The following is a 20,372-nucleotide window of genomic DNA, read 5'->3' on the forward strand; positions in this document are numbered from 1 at the left end:
CTTTAAGACTGGAAGTTTTGGAAACTAAACTGAAAACATACATGGGTGAAGAAATAAAATCGAAAGGGATATGTCAAGTCAAGGTGCAGCGTGAGGAACAGTCTGCAAAATTACCCCTATTTCTAACATCAGGCAGGGGACCAAGTGTCCTCATAAGGAATTGGCTGGGATAGATAAACCTTGTGGGCCCACTAAGTTTCCAAATGGAAAACAGAAGCATAACTGCAGAAAAAAATGAGTGCATGAAGACCCAATGGGAGAAGCCTGTAGAAGTGTTACACTGGGACAGATTTCAAGCTGAAGTCAGCATCTTTCGAAAAGAAAAGGAAAACCCATTAAAGGACTTTCATGTGCTACAAAATTCAATCAGCTCCCAATTTGTGCCACTGAAAAGATATGAAGAAGAAAAGGAAGAGTTAAACCTGTCTCTGGCCGTGTTAAGGAATGAATTAGCTGACAAGGGGCAATGATATGAGATTCTCCAGGAAACTATGAATGAGAATAGGAAACAGTTGAAAGAGCTGAAGCAGCAGCTGTGTAAAAGCCGTGAAGTTTTAAAACTAGAAGGCCCTGAGTTCTCAGAAGAGCTGTCGGAAAACCCAACTATTGAGCTCACTCACGTTCAGCTCACACCTGAGTCTAGTCCAGCCAATAGTGAAATTAAAGAGAAGGCCGAGATACAGATCAGTGCTACCAAGAAAAGGACACTCAGGAAGTAAAAAAGGAATTATTGATAATCCTTGAAAAGAAAAACAATTTTTTTTCTCTCTGTGTTGCTTTGTGCTTGTTGCTCTTTATCTGTTTCAACTTGAAGGGGAGGGGCAACAAGAGTGAATGTGACCACACCCAGGAGATGGTGAAATCATCCACTGAGGAACCCAGTGGATAGCTGTCCCCTGAAAAGGAGGTCTTGGAAAAACCAGCCGAGGTTTTTTGAACTGTGACACTCAACACGTTTGAGAAAGTCTCCTGAGAGACTTGATTTGTAAATAATTATTACTGTAAATAGTTCACGTTATTAAGTTTGTCAACTGTATTTTTTAAGTAAAGGGGAGGGATGTGGTAAAGTGGATTACCATGTACCTTTAAGAGAATGCAAGTGAACTAACCATGTGACAGTACTGACCAAGCAATATACAGCGCGGGCTACTGGTTAGCTGTAAGTCTAGAGCTGGAGGTGGTTGTGGGAGCACACAAGGATTGTGCTCTGCCTTCTGTGGCGATAAACAATCACAATTTGTTCTTATGTCGGTCTCTCTCCGTTATTGATAGCGAGCATCAACTAACAAGTGTATGTAAAGGCGTGCAATTGGAGTTTACTCGACTAGTGAACTCATAGACTCAACACATAAAAGAAGTCTCGACAAATTGCACTCATTTTCTTAGGCATGAGGGCATTGGTAAGCACTTCTTAAAGTTTTTACTTCTAAAAATATGTAATTTATTGAGAAACTGACCAGCGCACACCAATGAAACTATTAAATGGTTGAGTGTAGTTTTTTTGAGTCATTTTCAACATTTTAAATCAGGTTACCTACAGGTTGGGGTTGGGCAACCTTTTTTAATGATAAATCCAATTTCAGCTGCATTAATAAAAATGCACCACATAACCATTCTTAAATACATCAAAGACTATTTTTCAGTGGAAAAAAAAGAAATAATTATGTTATTTTGCGCTGCCCGATTGCACTGGTTCGTGGAAAATTTTATGTTTGTGATCATGCAAATTAATTTGAGTGGAAACTTGAGCTGTAACCTAACCAGCACAGTTTTAACTGCATTGTGATCACAATTTCCCGATTACACCCAAAGCAAAAACTCCATCCCAAGTCTTTATTTCTGTGAATAAAGTGAAATGTTGTAAATGTGTCACTGTTTTATTTTGTGTTGCAAATATGCCATCAATAATCCCAAAAGGCTAAGGAAGAATGACTTTCAACGATAAACTTGAAATACCCAGAGCTTGAAAAATGGGAACGTTTGATCAGAAGAATCTGGTGACCTGTGCAGAATTACAAATTTTTGGCTTCATGTTCCACATCACCTGCCTTTGACTCAGGCTGTTTGGCAGACCAAACTTACATTACCGCCCTCTTGTTGGCTTTTTTGTGTACCATGGTGTGAATGCAGACCCACACCAAGCCACCCAGTTCATTGAACACATATATGTTGTTTCAAAATTGTGTGCAACGTGTGCTAATATTGGATTCTGAATCCAGGAGGAGATGGAGAGAGAAAACAAAGGTCACCCACCTCCCACACAAACACAGTGCAGGCTCACACACACAAACACATGTAAATAGATACTCGCACACACACACATGCAAATATTCCTCCCTGAATTGTTTTTTTTTAATGTAAGTAATTAATGATGAAAGGAAAGGAACACTATTTAGTACAGAATGTGTTCTAATCCAGTCCAGTATTTCCCTGCATCCCAGTCAATTGCTTTTGAATTCTGTTCAGGTAACGTGTAATTTTGTTTTCAGTTTGTGGAACGTTGCTGTCATTTTTAAATTGTGGTTTATATTTATGTGAACTGGTTTGCATCTTGCTTGAACTTGGCAAGCGATAATGGATTAATCAGCAAAAACGCTTGTTTCCTTTCAATTTGAACTGATCACATGGTTCCAACTGTCATTTCACTGGTTGTGCTGCTGCTGCTGATTCACTGCTGCTGACTGGTGCCCAGTGCAAGCTCTCTCCTCCCGTCACTGAACATTTTTTTTTTTCGAAAATTCTCTTGAAGGGAAGCTCAGGTTTTATGACCAAGATGCAAAGGTAGAGATATTATTTGAAATGTGATCTTTTCAATGTTTGTACACAGCTGAATAGTATTTCTTCTGTTATGACTGTGATCATTTATTTCAGTTTAAGTCATATTGAAAGTGGCAAACTGCTTCCTTTTCTAGCATCTGAATTTTGTGCTGTCTAATCATGTATGGTGCTGGCAAATTTTTGTAATGAAATGAGGATTTGTTTTTCTCAATACGTTTCTGAGAGAGGACGATGTGGTTTCTAGCCAAAATATCCCTGAAGCATCCTTGCATTAAGTATATGCGACCACATTATCCAAATAAGCTGCAACTGGGTTAAAGAGCTGTGAATGTCAGCTACAAACAACCTCGAGGAACAATAAGCAGTGCAGGCATCTTAGTTACATCCAGTTGATTTTAATTCAAATGGTTATTGATGAGAGGTATTAAAGATGGCTGCCAGGTGGGCTTCATACTGAAAAGGTCCAGTGGTTCTGTGTTGGTGGGAGATCCTTAAAGATCAAAAGGGAAAAAGTGATGAGAAAGATAATTTATCTGGAAGCATTTATTTGCTTTGGCTACCATAGTCATCCACAGGTCTAATAACAGTAAAAAAAATTAGCAACAGCCAGTACAAGATAACTATTCAAACAGCTTCCAGTTGCTACGGACAGTTGCATTAAAAAAACAACCAATCAGCAAACATCTCGCAGGATGTTTTGGCATCTCTCTTTTGGCATCTGTCAGGAGCTTTGACCATCATGAATAACAACATTAAAGAGGATGTTGGCCCATGCAGTACCTGTGTGAAGAGAAGTATTGGCATTGAATTTGCAGGAAAGTACAATGCGTAGATCAAGCTCTGTCAGAGCTTGTGGCCATGCTGCGGGATTGCCAGCAGGCAATTGTCCGAAAGCAAAAAACCGTGAATGCTGGAAATCTGAAATAAAAACAGAAAATGCTAGGAATACTCAGCAGCTCAGGCAGCATCTGTGGAGAGAGAAAAACAGAGTACCTGAGATTCTCTGCCCAGGTGCTGCCTGAGCTGCATTTTCTGTTTTTATTTCAGATTTCCTGCATCCATTTTTTTTTTTGCTTTTTAATTGTCTAGTTGGCAAGCCATGCAGTCATTCTGGTCATCCTAGGCACTTTGACAACGAAGTAGGTCTAATACACTCTCTAAGTAAACACAACAGCAAAATTGTTGTTTAAGACTTTGTAATATAATTTAATGCATTTTGGCACTGGCCTCGTTGTAGTACTGTTCTTTGTGGTGGCTGTCATGACAATATTTCACAAAGAAGACAGCTAGTTTAGCCCAATAGATCTTCATCAACTTTCTCTTGCTGTGGAAGAAACCTATATTTGATTACCATAGGATGCCAGTTTTCTTGGTTACCTACAGGTGTTGCATTCAATATTCTGCAGTCATACTGAAATACTTTCTCCCCAGACAGTAAATATGTTCAAATCAGTGTTTAATGACAAGTCTTATAAAGCTGGTGCTCACGTGTAGTCAGATTTTTCTGACACTTTACCCTTTGGAACGCCCATTTTCCTAGGTGCAAAGACCAGGAAAAAGGGGCAGAGCTTCATTTTATTTGGTGTCTCCCCCTTTTACATTGTTCTGGGATTTTGTAAGGCTTTTTGTGTGTGTGTGTGCGTGTGGGGATGGAGGCGGGGCTTATTGGAGCTGACCCTACGCCTGGAGAAGACATAGGCCCAACAATACCAGATGAATAATATTCGGCAGGAGCATTCCTGGACTCGTCTCATTTTTCTTAAAGACACGGAAGTGCTGAGACATCCAACAAGCCACAGTACTCTATCCTGCACCTGGACCATTACCAAGAGGACCAGGGACAAGAAAAAGAAAGGAAAGGTAAGTGGCTATTTTTATTTTTAGTCCAGTGCAGAATATTTGGATGTAATTGGGATTTTCTTGCTACCAGTGGAGATTTTGCTCCAATCTTGGATGGCCAACATTATATTTCCTGTCTTCCTGCAGGTATTATACCCTAACAGGTGGGACGCCTACACCAGGGTCTTTGGACAGGAGATCCCAGTGCTCCTGTCCAGCATCAGGGTGCGGGCAACACAAAAATCTATGCTCAACTCACCTGCATATATGCACTGAATTCAGAAAATATTTGATATACTGCTCACACTGAAAACTGTATAGCTTTGGTAGCGTTGCTGTTACTCCAGTTAAAACTGAGGGTAGGGATCCAGTCATATATTTTAGTACAGAAATCTGGATGGCAGGACTGGTGGCATGATTCACCAAAAAAAATGGCACTGAGTCTGCTGCAGAAAAAAGAATGCCAAAGATTTGTGTTCCAAAGCAGAGCTGACATAGCCAGCCCCATGCACAGTGGTAGGTGTAGGTTCCCTGTTCCCAGCTGTGCTTCATGCCAATAACAGTGGTTGCTGGATTAAAATTACAGCAGAGTGCGGAATAACTGGCAGTACTTTTAACGCCCACCCAGTGTCGTGCTTACCTACAGGATGATAGTTCACTGCATTTCAAAATAATTCAATGCACGTAAAGCACTTTATATATCTGTTGACCTTTCTTTCTCTTCTTGTGAATAATGTCTGATGTTTGCAGCACTACTTCATAGTTTATGGAATAAAATGAGAAGTGAAAGTTACATACTGATCAATTAATACATCACTTTTTGGGGTTACCCAGTAACTTCATTGATCAGTAAGCTGCCTGGTATAAAACTGAACGCTGCAGACCTGCAAGATCCTGTACTGAATTCTCAGGCACTAGTAGGGATGCCTCAGTGTCCCTGGGCTTGAGAGGGGAAGCTCAGCTATGGACCAGGATTTTCCGCTCCCGGCCATGGATTTTATTCCTGATCATTATCTAGTTGCCTATTCTAGAAAGTGAAGTGACAATGCAATTTGACTTGGCTATTATGCTAGCTATAGTCAACCTTACTGGCGAGATGCACTGCCCATTATTAAGCAGCAAAACAAACACAGAAAAGTCCAATATGGTACACCTGCGGTCATTCTAGCTCACACGGGGTACCAAATTGAACCTGATTTTAATCCTGTTGCCTATACAAATCGGCCTATTGCAGGCCCTTCATTCAAGTTGGAGGTCTTTAAGGAGAGGTTATCAATTCTCTCAGATGCAGAGCACCATATTTAAATGGCACCTGCATATACATTCACTCTCTGCAGCCCAGGACATGTCGTGGCAAACACCAGAATGGCCCCCAGAGGAGACAAACTATGTGCACCCAAGTTCAGTGATAAGGGACTGGCAACACTCAACCAGGCATGGTTGATCCTTTACCACCATGACGAGAGCCAGAGGTCCACCAACCGCACCACCAAGGCTTGGGAAGAGGTCGCGAGGGCAGTCAGCGCCTGCAGTCCTCAGAAGAGACCACTATCCAGTGCCGAAAAAGGATGAATGATATCATCAGCTCCGCCAGGGTAAGTCAACCTTTTCCTCATTCTCAACTCACACGCTCATTAAGTCACCAGGCATTTGCAGGGTTATAGTCCAAAGGGATCTCACACACCATCGGCACAAGGGACATCATCACTGTTTCTCTCCCACACACTTTTACATCTTCACCTCTTGTGACATCCTGCAAAAGTGTGTCTTCAGCCCTTACATAGGCCACTCAGCACACACAGCAGGGAGGCATGCTTATCATCTGCTCTGGCATTCATCCTGCTCACAATCTGTCCATCTGTCTTTATGTAGGACAAGATTACCCACAACAACAGGGAGAGATCCCAGACATGAGGTGGGATGCCGGTGCTCAGGCTGCTCACCCCCTTGGAGGGGCAGGCGGCAGAGCTGGCCAGTGAGGACAGGGGCCATTCCTGTGCCGAAGGCGAGATTGGCATTCCCAAACAAGCCAGTGAGGCCCCATTCACTTGCCTTCGTCCACCTGCTGAAACTGTGAGTGCTCTTTAATGTAGATGACCATCCAACCAATCACTAATTATCTCTTCTCTCTATTCCAGCCACCTGCAAGAAAAGGAGGAGGCACACCGCCTGCCAGCCAATCAGCTTCTGCCCCCAGACCACCTCTGTGGAGGATCCTGAGGATCACTAAATGTAGAGCCGTCATAGCATTCACCTGCACTCTCCACCAGCGCAGAGACACACACCTCGTTAGAGCAGGTTCGGGGTCACCACCTGGTCAGCACAGATTCTGGACCACAGCAGGTGGAGGCAGTGACAGCCAAGGTCATTGACAGTCGGAGGACCGCTGGAGGCCAGGCTCCTGCTGAATCCAAGTCTGATGACGAAGCTCTGGAATCAGCCCTCAGAAAGATGTTGGAGCTCCAAAGACAGGCAGGGGTACAGCAGGCAGGGCTGTCAGAGGCCATCAGCAGATTAGAATGGAGGATGGAGGAGCCTGCCCATGTTCTGTCTGATGTAGTGGTACCGACATGCGAGCGCATTGAGGTCACCATTGGAAGGGTGGCAACTGCCATGGAGACCTTGGTCCAGCAGTTTGTGCTGGATATGCACTTGGACTTGCACACCATCGCTCTAGCCATGAACGGGATCCATCAGTGGCTATGCAAAAGAGGGGGATGGGGCACCTCGATCTCCCTCCAGGAATCCCTTGTCCTCAAGGACTTAAGGAGAGGCCCTTGGGCACCCACAGGTAAGAGGAGTGTCAGTTGGACACCTCGGGACAATCCACGCAGTACTCTCCTGGGCTGTCCAGCCGCTCAAAATCCCCACTGCCTGTGACCCCAGTGACCCCAACAACTCCAGCTCAGGCCAAGGAGTGTGCACCTGCCCCACAGCAGGAGACCCGAAGCATGCCGAGGTACTCCAGAGAATGCACGCCAAGATCATTACAGACAACAGGGTGTAGCAGTCAGCAGGCTGCCTCCACCTCTGCTGCAGATGTCAGGGATGCATGTGAACATAGTGGCAGGGTAAGAAAAAGTAAGAAATAATGAGTGCATAATGGTGGCATGGGTGTTCACTCACTGTAAATACTTTGCACATCTGTAAATATATTTTGCTTTTCTGAAAGTCTCATCTAGTGAATGGCTCTTCTATCTGATGCAATGGTCCGAGGTCATCCAAGTGTAAGAGATGGCCCCCCCCCTCACTTATCTCCCATCATGTGCACAACCTCAATACAGTGAGTCATCTTTCTGTCCACAGCAGTGACATGAGCAAAGCCTGTTGCTCTATCAACATTGTGGTTGGGCAATGCATATCTTAGACATGTGTCAGAGGATCATATCATGTGACCTCATGAGTATAGATTTTGAAGTTTGGTTTATTCTCCTGATGCTGCTGCACTGAAGTCTGGTCTATGTGGATGTTATAGGTCTTAATGGTGACCCACATTGGAGTCAATCTAACTCAGTGCATCTTTCAATGGCCTCCATGTAATGTCTATCAGGCTTGGGTGTTGGTTACATTTCAAACAATAGTCGGGGACCTTAGCCGCTCATGGCAGCCCGTAGCGTAATGTCATGATTCCGTGTACAGCTGCACATCACCCCTATAGTAATTCCCACTCTCCACCTGCATGATGCAAAGCAATGAACCTAGCTAGGACTCGATGACTCCTGAAATGTTTGTTAGACAGCCATGACTATGCGAGATTAGAGCTGTGAGTCTAGGCTCCTGATGCCAGACTATTAAATGGGAAGATGCTGTTTTGGAGCTGAAGCTCTGGCTAGCGTGGTTTGACATAATCCCTGAACTAGCTCTCCAATCAGCAATTAAGATGGTTATCTGATCGCGAGAGAGCCATCAATGTTCCAATTTTCCTCCTGTATATCTGAAACTGCTGGAATGAAAATGTGGAGGCCTCAAATGGTATCAGAGCAAAGCTCCAGTACATCTGATGTGTGCTCTTTATTATAAACAAAGTTACTGAGTAATGCCTAAATGCAGTGTCGACATTGACTGGGCCACCTCACACTCAGATGCCAAGGCAATGCTGGACATGAACTTGGGAAGCTCCAGATGAAGGCTGGGTCAGGAGTGCTGGTCACTGATCAGTTGGTGGTCCTATTGAAGCTCTCTCTGTGCGAGGTGACCCAACTCGCAGGCTTGCATCCATATTTGAGAGTAACAGATCACTGCATCCGAAAGAACGATCTCATGCTGAGGACTCAGTATGAGGATGAGGCCAGAACATTATTCTTGCTTGATCGATTGCCTGTAGAGAGATGCCTCAGTCCAGATTCCGATCAGTCCTTAGACATTTGTGCAGGAACAAGAGATTGACGATTGTCCTCCTTGAGGCGCTTTGCAGTGCTCCAGGCATACTGCCTGAGTGCACTGGTGTTTGCAGTGATTGCTCCTGCTTCTTGAAGGCCATAGGCAGTCAAATATTGGTGAGATGCTTGAAAAGACTGCACTATGTATATTTTCTTCACAATGCGTGCGGGTGGAGTTCTTATCCCATTTCAGAATGGCCACTTGCTCCAGAGGCTGCCTAGCCTTCCAAGGATGAGGTCATCATCACGCAAGATTGTGACGTCTCATTCTGAGACTGATATCCTTCATTGAGATGCTGAGGATAACAAAGAAGGTGTTCATATCGAGCCTGCACAGGTGAAAGAGTCTCATATGAGATAGGCGTCTTCACCGTCCTGGAACCTTGTGGCTATAAGAATCTTACAGGCACATCTGCCTCTTCTGACCTGTGCTATGGCCTCTTCCTCTGGGGCCTCAACATCATCACCCACATTGAACTCCTTCCCTCTTGACATCCTCTTCATTGGAGGAGATTTTGCAGCTCCTTGATCTCTCCATCTGGCAACTCGTCCCCCCTTTGGAGTACCAGGTTGTGTAGGGCACAACAAACCACGATGACACAGGACACCCTCTGTGGAGAGTACTGGAGAGTGCCACCTGATCAGCCCAGACATTGGAAACGCATCTTCAGAATGCCAATGGTCTGCTCAATCAAGGAGTATGTCAGGGAATGAGCCACATTATACCTCTCCTTTGAAGCACTTTGTGGCCACCGAATGGGCATCATCAGCCACATCTTTTGCAGGTAACCTTTGTCACTGATGAGCCAACCCTGAATGTGCTGAGGGCCCGTGAAGATCTGTGGCACCTGCGAGCGACTCAAGATGTAAGAGTCATGCAAGCTCCCAGGGTAGCTCACACAGACCTGCATAATCTGCTTCTGGCGGTTACAGATCAGCTGCATATTGAGAGAGTGGAAGCCTTTTCTGTTGATGAGCCATTGTTGCTGCTGCCAGGGAGCTCTTAATGCCACATGTTTGCAGCTGATGGCACTCTGCACCTGGGGGAAGCCAGAGATCACTGCAAATCCCACTCCTGGCAGCCCGGCTGGCTTCATCCAGCGAGAACTGAAAGTAATTGTCTGCCTTAACAATTAGGGCATCGGTGACCACTTGGATGCATTTACGAGCAGAGGATTGTGATATTTCGTAGAGGTTCCCAGTGGAGTCCTGATGAGCCACTCGCAAAAATGCTTAGTGCAGAAGTCAACTTTAGAGCCACTGGCAATGGATGGCCTCCCATCCTGTGCGGAGTCAGATTCTCCCGAAGAATGAGGCAGATCCGAGCTACCACGACGTGAAGACATCCAAGGCACTGTTTCTTACTCATCTGCAAGTATGAGAGGCACCTTCGGTACGCCCTGGGTCACGCCAAATGCCTCCATGGAATTGGTCTCCCCTTCTCAGCTTCTGGGTCCTCATGGGGGCCCCACTGGCTCATGTTCCTCAGGGTGAGGGTCTTCCCTTCAACCTGCCTGATGGCAACAGGCCCTTCTTCTCCTCCTCAGTTACAAGAGAGCCTTGAAGAAGGCAGCATTGCCTAGTGCCTCTATTGTGCGCTCCTCTTCGTCTCTGTGGGAACATTGAACAGAGACATGATTGCACCTTACCCTGCAATGATCACCCTCCATCGCCAGGCTAGGGAGTCATTGTGAAGCTCTCGGGCTGCCCTCATTCCAGGCATTCCATCTCCAGGTCCTCCCTTGCAACTTAAAGATCTCAGAAGCTGACCCACCGCTCCCCATGCAACCCCCCCGCCCCCCCACCTCCCAGCCTTCTCCCTATGCCCCAGGCATGATAGTGCTTTCACAAAGGGGGTTAGATCTGGGTGATTACAGCCAGGCGCAATCAGCCTCAGTTATTCAGGGTACTGCCAGGCTGCCTCCTCTGGAGTAGACTAGAGCCCAGCCTTGCGCTAAGGTAATGACTATTTATTGAGGCGTGTAAAGCCTGAGCCTCTCGGTTGCAATGTGTTGAGGTCTTTGGAGCATTTTGCATATGTACTTTAGCCGTTGCTCCTTTACAGCTGGATCCTTCTGACCTTTGTGCATTCCCCTGAGAGGGACAAATGGTCAGTCATACCCAATCTACATTTGGCCTCAGCCCTAATGGATTCTCGCAAGAATGCGCACCATGAGTTAAATTGGCATTTGACTTTTCCTAACATGTCTCAGCAGGGCCTTGCTCTCCATGTGCTGAAGTGGAAGTTATTCAGGTGCCCTTTTAATTGGCCCAAAAGTGCAGTAATCGACTCCTCCCACAAGCCCGCAGCCCCCTCCCCGGCGATTATTTTCCAAGGTAATTTTTCAACTGAGTCACTCCATCGGCAGCTGAAATGGTGCTGCTCCGCTTCTGCTATGAGAGCAGCTTCACCACCCCCCGTGACCATCCAAGTCCCTCCTAACATCCTGAAAGAGCATCTTGTGCAAGTTTCCCTCCCTCCCATCACTCTCCTGCCTCCACTTTAACCCCGGAGTCCATTGTAATTCTTGCAGATATCCTTGTCCTTCCGCTGAACCATTTTCTGTTGATGTCCCAATGCCCCTTGTCGCCCTCACCCCTCCCCATATTGAGGCCTTATGTACAATGACCGACTGAGACCCCCCCACTATGAGACCATTGAGTGCCACTCCCCACTTAGTTACTAGTTCCCCACTTACAGGCTGCAGATGCCTCCCCTGACTGTGACTGTGCCATCTGAGGCACAGTACACCAATCCCCTGGATCCAAATATGTGAGGGACTGACTATTCCCTGCACGACTGACATAGGGCTGGCAGGCCCTCCCCCTCCTTGGACTGGGACCAGGACATACGTACCAGGCACAGCATTGTAGTATGGTGCGCACTGCCCCAGGACAGCCTTTGCTTTCTGGCCCTGACTACGTGGTGCGCAATGTCCCATGACAACCTTAGACTTACTTACTCTTTGACCTCCCCCTAGTCATGTGTCTCTGTCCAACCCCTTCCCTCCTCTGCTCCAGTCACACCCCACAGTCATGTGTCTCTGTTTGCCCCTTTCCTCCCGGGCTCCAAGCAACCCACCTCTCGCCCTCCACACCACCATCCCCACCCCCAGTCAAGCATGTACCTTCCAGCCCCTTCCCTTGCCTTCCCACTGGTCTTGCCTGAGCAGCCTTGGCATGGAGCTGGAGCAGCCACGAGTGTAGCACAGTGAAAGGTGGGCGGCCACTGTGCGGACAAACCTCAAAGTCGTGAGTGAAATGCAGTTCGCCAGGTGCATGTCAGTTATATCTGGTCGTGATTCACACCAGTCTAATTAGCCACCGGCATGGCCATTTGATTTGGAGTGGGAGCATGTTTCCAGTGAGCTGAATTTTTAACGAGCATTCATGAGATGCAAAGGCATGCAAATACAGTTCCCGGCATGGCACAGCGAGCAACCCAACCCGCCATGAAAATAGGGAGCGGAAAATTGCAATCTGTTTTTACACCAGCAAGAAGCTGACTTTTGGCCACAGTCTGCATTTTCCAGTCCCGCCCACCATGATGCCTGCCACTGGTGGAACTGGAAATTCCCATCCACTATGCGGAGCATCGCTTCCAACTAGAGAGATTGTAACCAGAATTCTAAGTTACACTTGGGCCGGGCCTTCATTTAATCCTGTGGGCGGAAAGTCAGTGTAAAGAAGGGGGATTTTTATTGCCATTCAAAATATTGCAGTGAGAAAGAGGGACCACGCTATATTGATGCATATGGGTCAGCACAGATAATTGTTGAACACTGCTATATATGCTGTGCATCCACTTTACTCACATTACAATAATGCATTATTTTGAATGCACTCTCAGTGAAAGGTGTAGTTATGCTCCTTGAATCGCCACTAGGCAGGACACACCTCACAAAGCAATTGACCCATCAATCCTGCAGTGTTGTCCAGGCCACAGCAGATAGATGTACAAATGAGACTGAATATTCGAAAAACAGTCAGACCTCCATCCAGAGCCACTATGCTGAAGCAGATTCCAACTTGCATGAAAACTTGGTTTGGAAGGTAGGCTAAGAGGAAGTAAAGAAGGTACTGAAAGCAAAGAAAAATTGGTCCAGTTTATGTCCACAACTAGAAAAATGGTGCAGGTAAATACAATCTTATTGGGTACAAAAGTAATAAATAGTTAACTGTGGTTATCTCCAGTGCAATCTAATGTATTTTGTGTGACTGAGTATATATGTGCAAAATAAGTGACTGAGTATACATGTGCAAAAATAAGCAAAGGTCTCTCAGTCAGTGGCTACTTATACTTTGAGAATAAATTTAACTTTGAGTAACGTTTGAAAAGGGTAATATTGATTGGCATTGCCTGTTATATAACTAGATGGTCTTCCTCCTCATTAACTTTATTGAAAAGGAACAGCTTGTGTGTTGTGGAATGGGCAGCCCAATCATTGTAATCCCTTTCACACCACAGCCCAAAGTTAAAACTAACCCCTGTATTTCTGTGCAAAACTAAACAAAACAATAAAAGTCAAAACCATAGAACGCAAAAAAGACAATAAAAAACTAAAGTATGGTTTCTCTTTTTATTTTAGATGTTAAAAAAAAAAACTGACTACTGAACTTTATTAAGGATCCATTCATCGAATGGCATTCCACAGGTTGGGGTAACCACAGGAGAAATGATGCTGCCGCATATTCCCCTGGAAAGGCATTCAGATGCCTGTAAAGAGCTCTGAATAGCTACATCCTAAAGCAGCATGAAGTAGGGTTGGTGACTTGGCATCAGTATCTTGTGCAGATTAAGTGGATAGCCCATCTGCCCAGCTAACAACGTCTAGTCCAATTGCATGATGTAATGCAAGCAACCTGCCCCAGCTCTTGCTCCTGTTCCTGCTCCTTTTCATTCCCCTAACCTGACTTCATGTGCTTCTGGAATTTCTTATATATTGCCCACACATAGCTTCTATTCATGGCTACATCTGCTGGTACATAGATTCCTATGCAAGGTACTGGGATGGAAGAATATTTTGACAGAATTAGATGAAGAGGGGTGGGAGAAAGCTCATGTGGCGAATAAATGCTGGCATAGACCTGGTGGACCAAATATCCTGTTTCTGTGCTGTAGACTCATGTGATTCTGTGCAATATTGGAAGGAAGAGGAGTCCCAAAGGTTGTCACCTACCTCTTATGACCAAAATGTTTCTCAGCTGTCAGTCCCGAATTCACCAAAAGCTTCAGGTACCTGGAGGCAGATCCTCTGATGAATCCAGCAAGACTGCTGTATCATGCAGACTGTGGGCTTCCTCCCCTATTTGCATGGATAAGGCTACAAGCTGAGGATTTTCCACTGCTTTGTCTAAAATCATCTGGTTTCTTCATTTTTTGGAGTGGAACCAAAAGATAACGATTAATTTTAAGAACAAAAATTAGGTGCAATTATTACTAATGAGCATACGTGCACTAGAATTGGAGACAGACGAATTCAGATACAATTTTGGAAAAGTTCTAGGTACACAAGTGAAATGTAACTATAGATATCTTGTACAAAGGAGTTTTGGTATGTACATTTTTAAATACTTACTTTTAAACAGCTAACCTGCATTTACGCACTTTTTTCTTTGGCTAATTTACTGTGCTATAATAATATTTGCATTCCATAGTAATTAACAAATCAAAACTACTCAAAGCAATTCGCACAGTTAAATATTTTTCAACTGCCAAAATTGATATCATGTACTTTAAAATTATATGGAAGGAGCAAATGTAACTTATTTTATCATGTAACTGGGACTCTGAGATAGATATTTGCCTTTAAAATAATTTTCAAGGTCTTGATGATCTGGCCCACCAGCTAAGTTAGACTTTTCTCATATGGCAGCTGCTTCAGTGTGCCTTTTTGATCTTTGGGCACTGAAATCTGTTTTTGGCCATCGTTTTCACATCTTTAGATTTCAACAGTTCTGAAAGGTTCAACTAAATTTAGCAGCCTCATTTACTTTGCTTGGTCTGACTGTCCATGAACATGACAGTCCTTCAAATACTGGTGGTATTGTTGGCATTTTAGAAAATGAGCCCTGATATTTCCAAATGTGGTTCACAGAATAATTCTGCCTGAAATGAGCATTGACATTTTGGTCTTTATTTCGTACATTGAGTATCAGCAGTAAGTTATTTCCCACTCATCTGGATATACTAGCATTTGTACAGAGATTTGTTGAAGCCTTAGCTGAAATAATGGTTGCTGATAACTGACAAAGTGCCTTAACTTGTCCAGAATAGTTTGCGCTGGTTTGCAAAAAACTAATGTGCAGGTTGCCATCAAATGTCCGTGACACTGTGGCTCTAATAATTATTGGGGTAGGATCCATGAGCAGGGGAGAGGTATTTTCTTCGAGCATGTCAGGTTTTCTTTCCGAAGCATACACCTTTTGTCTCTCACAGGTTTCCTGCTTGGCTGCCTGATTGGCTTGGCTGCCTGTCGGGTAGGGAACACTCTGGAGGGGACCACAGCCCCAGAAGCAGGTAGGGAACCTGTTGTCGGGGTAGTGATAGTAAGGAGGTGGGTGGGAGTGGTCAGATCCTGGGGAATCGGATCCACAATCCTGGAGAAAGAGAAGATTTTATCCCCAAGCCCAGGGGGTACGAGGAGATAGTCCAATATCGGTGATCTTCAGATGGTGAGAGGGGACAGGGAAGAAGGTAAGTTTGGTGGGTTGGGAGAAAGCATTCATGCTGTAAAGGCATTTGCTTTTACCACAAATCAGTATTCACCTCCCTTTACCTGCTGGGTTGTCCAAGGTCTGTCAAATCTGGCTGGTCAGGATTTAATATGGAAAACGGGTTAAATATGAGGCATGCAGCCTCATTATAATATTTAAATGGTAGCTCCTGGGAGTAGATTGGCTGTCTGCCCCTTTTTCTGACTCTGTTAAAACCAGAAGGCAGGGGAGGGTCGGTGTCAGTGGGTGAGCGGGGGGCAGCAGGGGGGTGTGGCGCAGATTGAGATTAACTTTGAGATTCTTTTGTCATTAAAATGATCCACCACAGGCGCAACTCCAGTGCCCATCTATCCTTTTTAGCGAGAAAGTCTGGCGGCTGCCCAACTTTGGGAGATGAGGTTGCCCAGAGCCTATTCAATGCCTCCATGGTTCCCGTCTAAGGACCAAATCTCCAGTCTTTTGAGGTCCAGACTGATATCCTGGCCTGGACAGTTCTCCCCACCCCCACCCCCACCCCCCCAATGGCATCCACTTACCCATTTTTACCCATCAGAAAACAAGTGTCCCTCATCTTTCTGGGCATATTGACCTCCAATGCCATACTGAAATCCAACTGAGCCACTCTGGGGTGAGCGCTGGTTCTGAACCTCACATGAGAGACACCCTGCAGCTCTGACTAATGACACCTTTCCTTCGCATGATCAGAAACGGAATCCAGATACAACAAAGCTGATGGATGTACCGGCGAATGATAGAACAAACTATTATTTACTGAAACAAAACTTCAAATACCTGAACAGATTAGATCGTCTCTTGAAGTACAGCTATGCCAGAGTCACCGAGTTTATGTTGCTGGCTGTATGCTCCATTGTCTTTTATCTAAAGAAGCCTAACCATGATTGAGGGTAGAGGAGGAGCCCCCCTCTGTAGCCAACCCCACAGGATAACATTAACAATAATTCAGAGGATGCCAACATAGATAGAACTTGCAACCAGTGAGAATAGAAAACTGAGCTATGATAGAAAAAACATTTAATTAACTGCTTGAGTCACTCAGTTCACTGATAAACCTTGTCTACACGTGCACAATGCAATGGCCTAATGCGCCATTCCAAAGATGTCCTGTGCTTCACCTTGGCAACCCAATTTGCAACTAAATTATTATGCACCAACATAAAACAACTCTAAAAGATGTTCAAATAAAATACCAACTTTTTTTTTCTCTCTGTTGATCAGTGAATATTTGCTTAGTGTCTCTCACACAGAGGACTCCCTTCAATTACAATTGTCAATGCAGGCTCAGCAATTTCTGAGCACTGAGTAATCGTGAATTTAAAACTTCGTTTATAGGTTTCAAAGTTCATGTCACAAATTGGAGTTGTGACACATTATAGAGTAGAAATTCCACAATGTCCATACCCACTGGGATACAGTACACGTCAAGGCATTGCCTAGCAGACTGCATTCAGTAATTCATTGGAAGTTTTCATGATTGTAGGTCAGATTTCCTCTGTTGCTGTAGCTATATAAAGAATTGCAGCATCCATTTAAATGGAAATTACCATTGGAAGGCAAAATACATTTATCCAGCAGACTCCGCATAACTGACAGAAAGTGACAGGAAACAAATGGCTGGAGTTTCAGAGATTGAAGTGGTACAAAAACATGGCTGCAGGGCGACCAAGACTGGAAACTGAATATTCAAGGATATTTGACATTTAGGAAGGACAGGCAAAAAGGAAAAGGAGGTGGTGTGCTGATAATAAGGGATGGGATCAGTACATTAGTAAGGGAGGATCTCAGTGGAATCAGTTTGGTTGAAGCTAAGAAAGAGCAAGGGGCCAGCAAACAGTAGTGGTAGTGTGGGGCATGACATTAATCGGGAAATTAGAGAAGCATGTAGCATGGCTAATATAGTAATCATGGGTGATTTCAATCTGTGGAAAGGCTGGGTAAACCTAATGAGCACTAATACTGTGGAGGACGAGGTTTCTGGAGAGTGTTAGGGATGGTTTTCTAGAGCAGTATGTTAAAGAACTGACTAGAGAACAGGCTATTTTAGATCTAGTATTATGTAATGAGAAAGGGTAATTAATCATCTTGCTGTAAAAGAACCTTTGGGGATGAGTGACCTTAATACGATATAATTTTACATTATGTTTGAAAGTGAGGTAATTCAGTCTGAAGCCAGGGTGTTAAATTTGAACAAAAGAAATTATGAAGGTATGAGGAGCAAATTGGCTGGGTGGATTGGGAAAATACATTCAAAGGTATGATGGTACATAGGCAATGGATAGTCTTTAAAGAATTATTACATAGCTTACAGCAATTATACATTCCTTCAAGGCATAAAGACCGAAAAAGTATAGTCAGTCAACCATGGCTAACAAAGGAAGTTAAGGGTTGTACAAGATTAAAAGAAATGGCCTATGAAGCTGCCTGAAATAGTAGTAAACCTGACAACTGAGAGGTTTTTAGAATACAGCAAAGAGGGGACCAAGAAACTGATAAAGAAAGGGAGAATAGAATATGAATTTAAACCAGCAAAAAGCATCAAAACAGACTGTAAAAGCTTCTACAGGTATGTAAAAAGGACATAGCTAAGACAAATATGGGGCCATTACACGCAGAGTCAGGAGAATTTATAATGGGGAATTAAGAAATGGCAGAGAAACTAAATTATTACTTTTGGTCTGTATTCACTGAGGAAGATCAAGAAATCTCCCAGAATTGGAGATCCAAGGGACTAAGGAGAATGAGGAATTAAAGGAAATTAGGATTAGTAAGAAGCTTGTATTGAAGAAATTAACAGGACTGACGGTTGATGAGTCCCCAGTACCTGATATTCTACTTCCTAGAGTGTTGAAAGAGATAGTGGATGCATTGGTGATCATCTTCCAAAATTCTATAGATTCTGGAATGGTTCCTGCAGAATGGAAGGTAGCAAATGTCACCCTCCTATTTAAAAAGGGAGGAGAGAGAAAACAGGGAACTACAGATCTGTTAGCCTTACATCCGTAGTAGGGAAAATGTTAGAATCTATTATAGAGGATGTGATAAATGGACATTTGAATAATAATGATCTGATTGGGCATAGTCAACATGGATTTATGAATGGGAAATCATGTTCAACAAGCCTGTTGGAGTTTTTTTGAGGGCATTACTAACAGAATTGATAAAGGGGAGTCGCTACTTGGATTTTCAGAAGGCTTTTGATAAAGGCCCCAAGGGAGGTTGGTCAGCAAAATTAAAGCACATGTGATAGGAGGTAATATACTGGCATGGATTAAGGATTGGCTAACAAGCAGAAAACAGAGAGCAGGAATAAACAGGTCATACTCGTGTTGGTAGGCTGTGACTAGTGGGGTACCGCAAGGATCAATACTTGGGCCCCAGATGTTCACAATATATATCAATGATTTGGATGTGGGACCAGATGTAATTTTTCCAAGTTCGCGGATGACACAAAGCTAGGCAGTAATGTGTGCTACGAGGAAGATGCAAAGCGGCTTCAAGAGGATTTGGGCAGACTTAGTGAGTGGACAAGAACAAGGCAGATGGAATGTAATGTGGAAAAATGTGAGGTTATCCAATTTGGTAGGGGGCACAGATGTGCAGAGCATTTCTTAAATGGTAAGAGATTAGGAAGTGTAGATGTACAAAGGGACCTAGGTGTCCTCATCAATGAATCACTGAAGGCTAACATGCAGAAGCAGCAAGCATTTAGGAAGGCTAATGGAATGTTAGCCTTTATCACAAGAGGATTTGAGTACAGGAGTAGTGAAGTCTTGCTTCAATTGTACAGAACCTTGGTTAGATGGCACCTGGATAACTGTATGTATTTTTGGTCCCCTTACCTTAGGAAAGATATTATTGCCATAGAGGGAGTGCAACAAAGGTTCACCAGACTTGTTCCTGGGATGGCGGGATTGTTCTATGAAGAGAGATTGGGGAAACTGGGCCTGTATTCTCTGGAGTTTCAAAGAATGAGAGGTGATCTCATTGAAACCTACAAAATACTTAAAGGGATAGACAGGGTAGATTCAGGTAAGATGTTTCCCCTTTTTGAGAAGTCTAGAACCAGGGGACACAATTTCAAAATAAGGGGGAAGCCACTTAGGACCGAGATGAGGAGAAACAGTTCTACAAAGAGGGTTGTGAATCTTTGGAATTCTCTACCCCAGAGGGCAGTGGAAGCTCAGCCATTGAGTATGTTTAAGGTAGATATTGACAGATTTCTAAATACCAATGAGATAAAGGGATATGGGGATAGTGTGGGAAAAAAACATTGAAGTGGATGATCAGCCATGATAATACTGAATGGTGGAGCATGCTCGATGGGCTGAATGGCTTACTCATGTTCCTATGTTCCTAAGTGGTGATAATGATGTTGGACATGGATCTGTGCACCTGACACCCTAAGCTGTTCCCCTTTTTGGGATAGTGCTCTGGAGAGCAAGCCCTACTTCTTGTATAAAATCCCCAACTGCTGCAACTGTAAATCTTTCTCAGCATTGCCCTATAATATACATGAGAACCATGGCTCCAGATTTCCTCAGGAGGTCCACCAGGCTCCTGTATTAACTCGGGTGGTAATACAAATAAAAGGTGAAGACCAGTTTACAGTAGATCCCTTGATTCCAGAATTTTCCAGTTGAC

At 44.2% G+C, this 20,372-nt stretch overlaps 1 protein-coding gene across 2 annotated transcripts in view; it reads left to right on the forward strand.

Annotated features, from left to right (window-relative positions):
- The first annotated feature begins 2,650 nt into the window (after nucleotides 1–2,650).
- Nucleotides 2,651–20,372, forward strand: part of cdkn2a/b (cyclin-dependent kinase inhibitor 2A/B (p15, inhibits CDK4)) — a 63,902-nt gene continuing 46,180 nt past the window's right edge. Inside the window, exon 1 of one of the 2 annotated variants that reach the window (XM_078569439.1) lies at nucleotides 2,651–2,781. The gene's annotated coding sequence lies outside the window, so the exon portion shown is untranslated. The remainder of the gene's footprint in view (nucleotides 2,782–20,372) is intronic. The other variant, XM_078569447.1, reaches the window with a different exon arrangement.

This window comes from Cetorhinus maximus, chromosome 2 (assembly GCF_964194155.1).
Source record: "Cetorhinus maximus chromosome 2, sCetMax3.hap1.1, whole genome shotgun sequence".
NCBI classification, from domain to species: domain Eukaryota; kingdom Metazoa; phylum Chordata; class Chondrichthyes; order Lamniformes; family Cetorhinidae; genus Cetorhinus; species Cetorhinus maximus.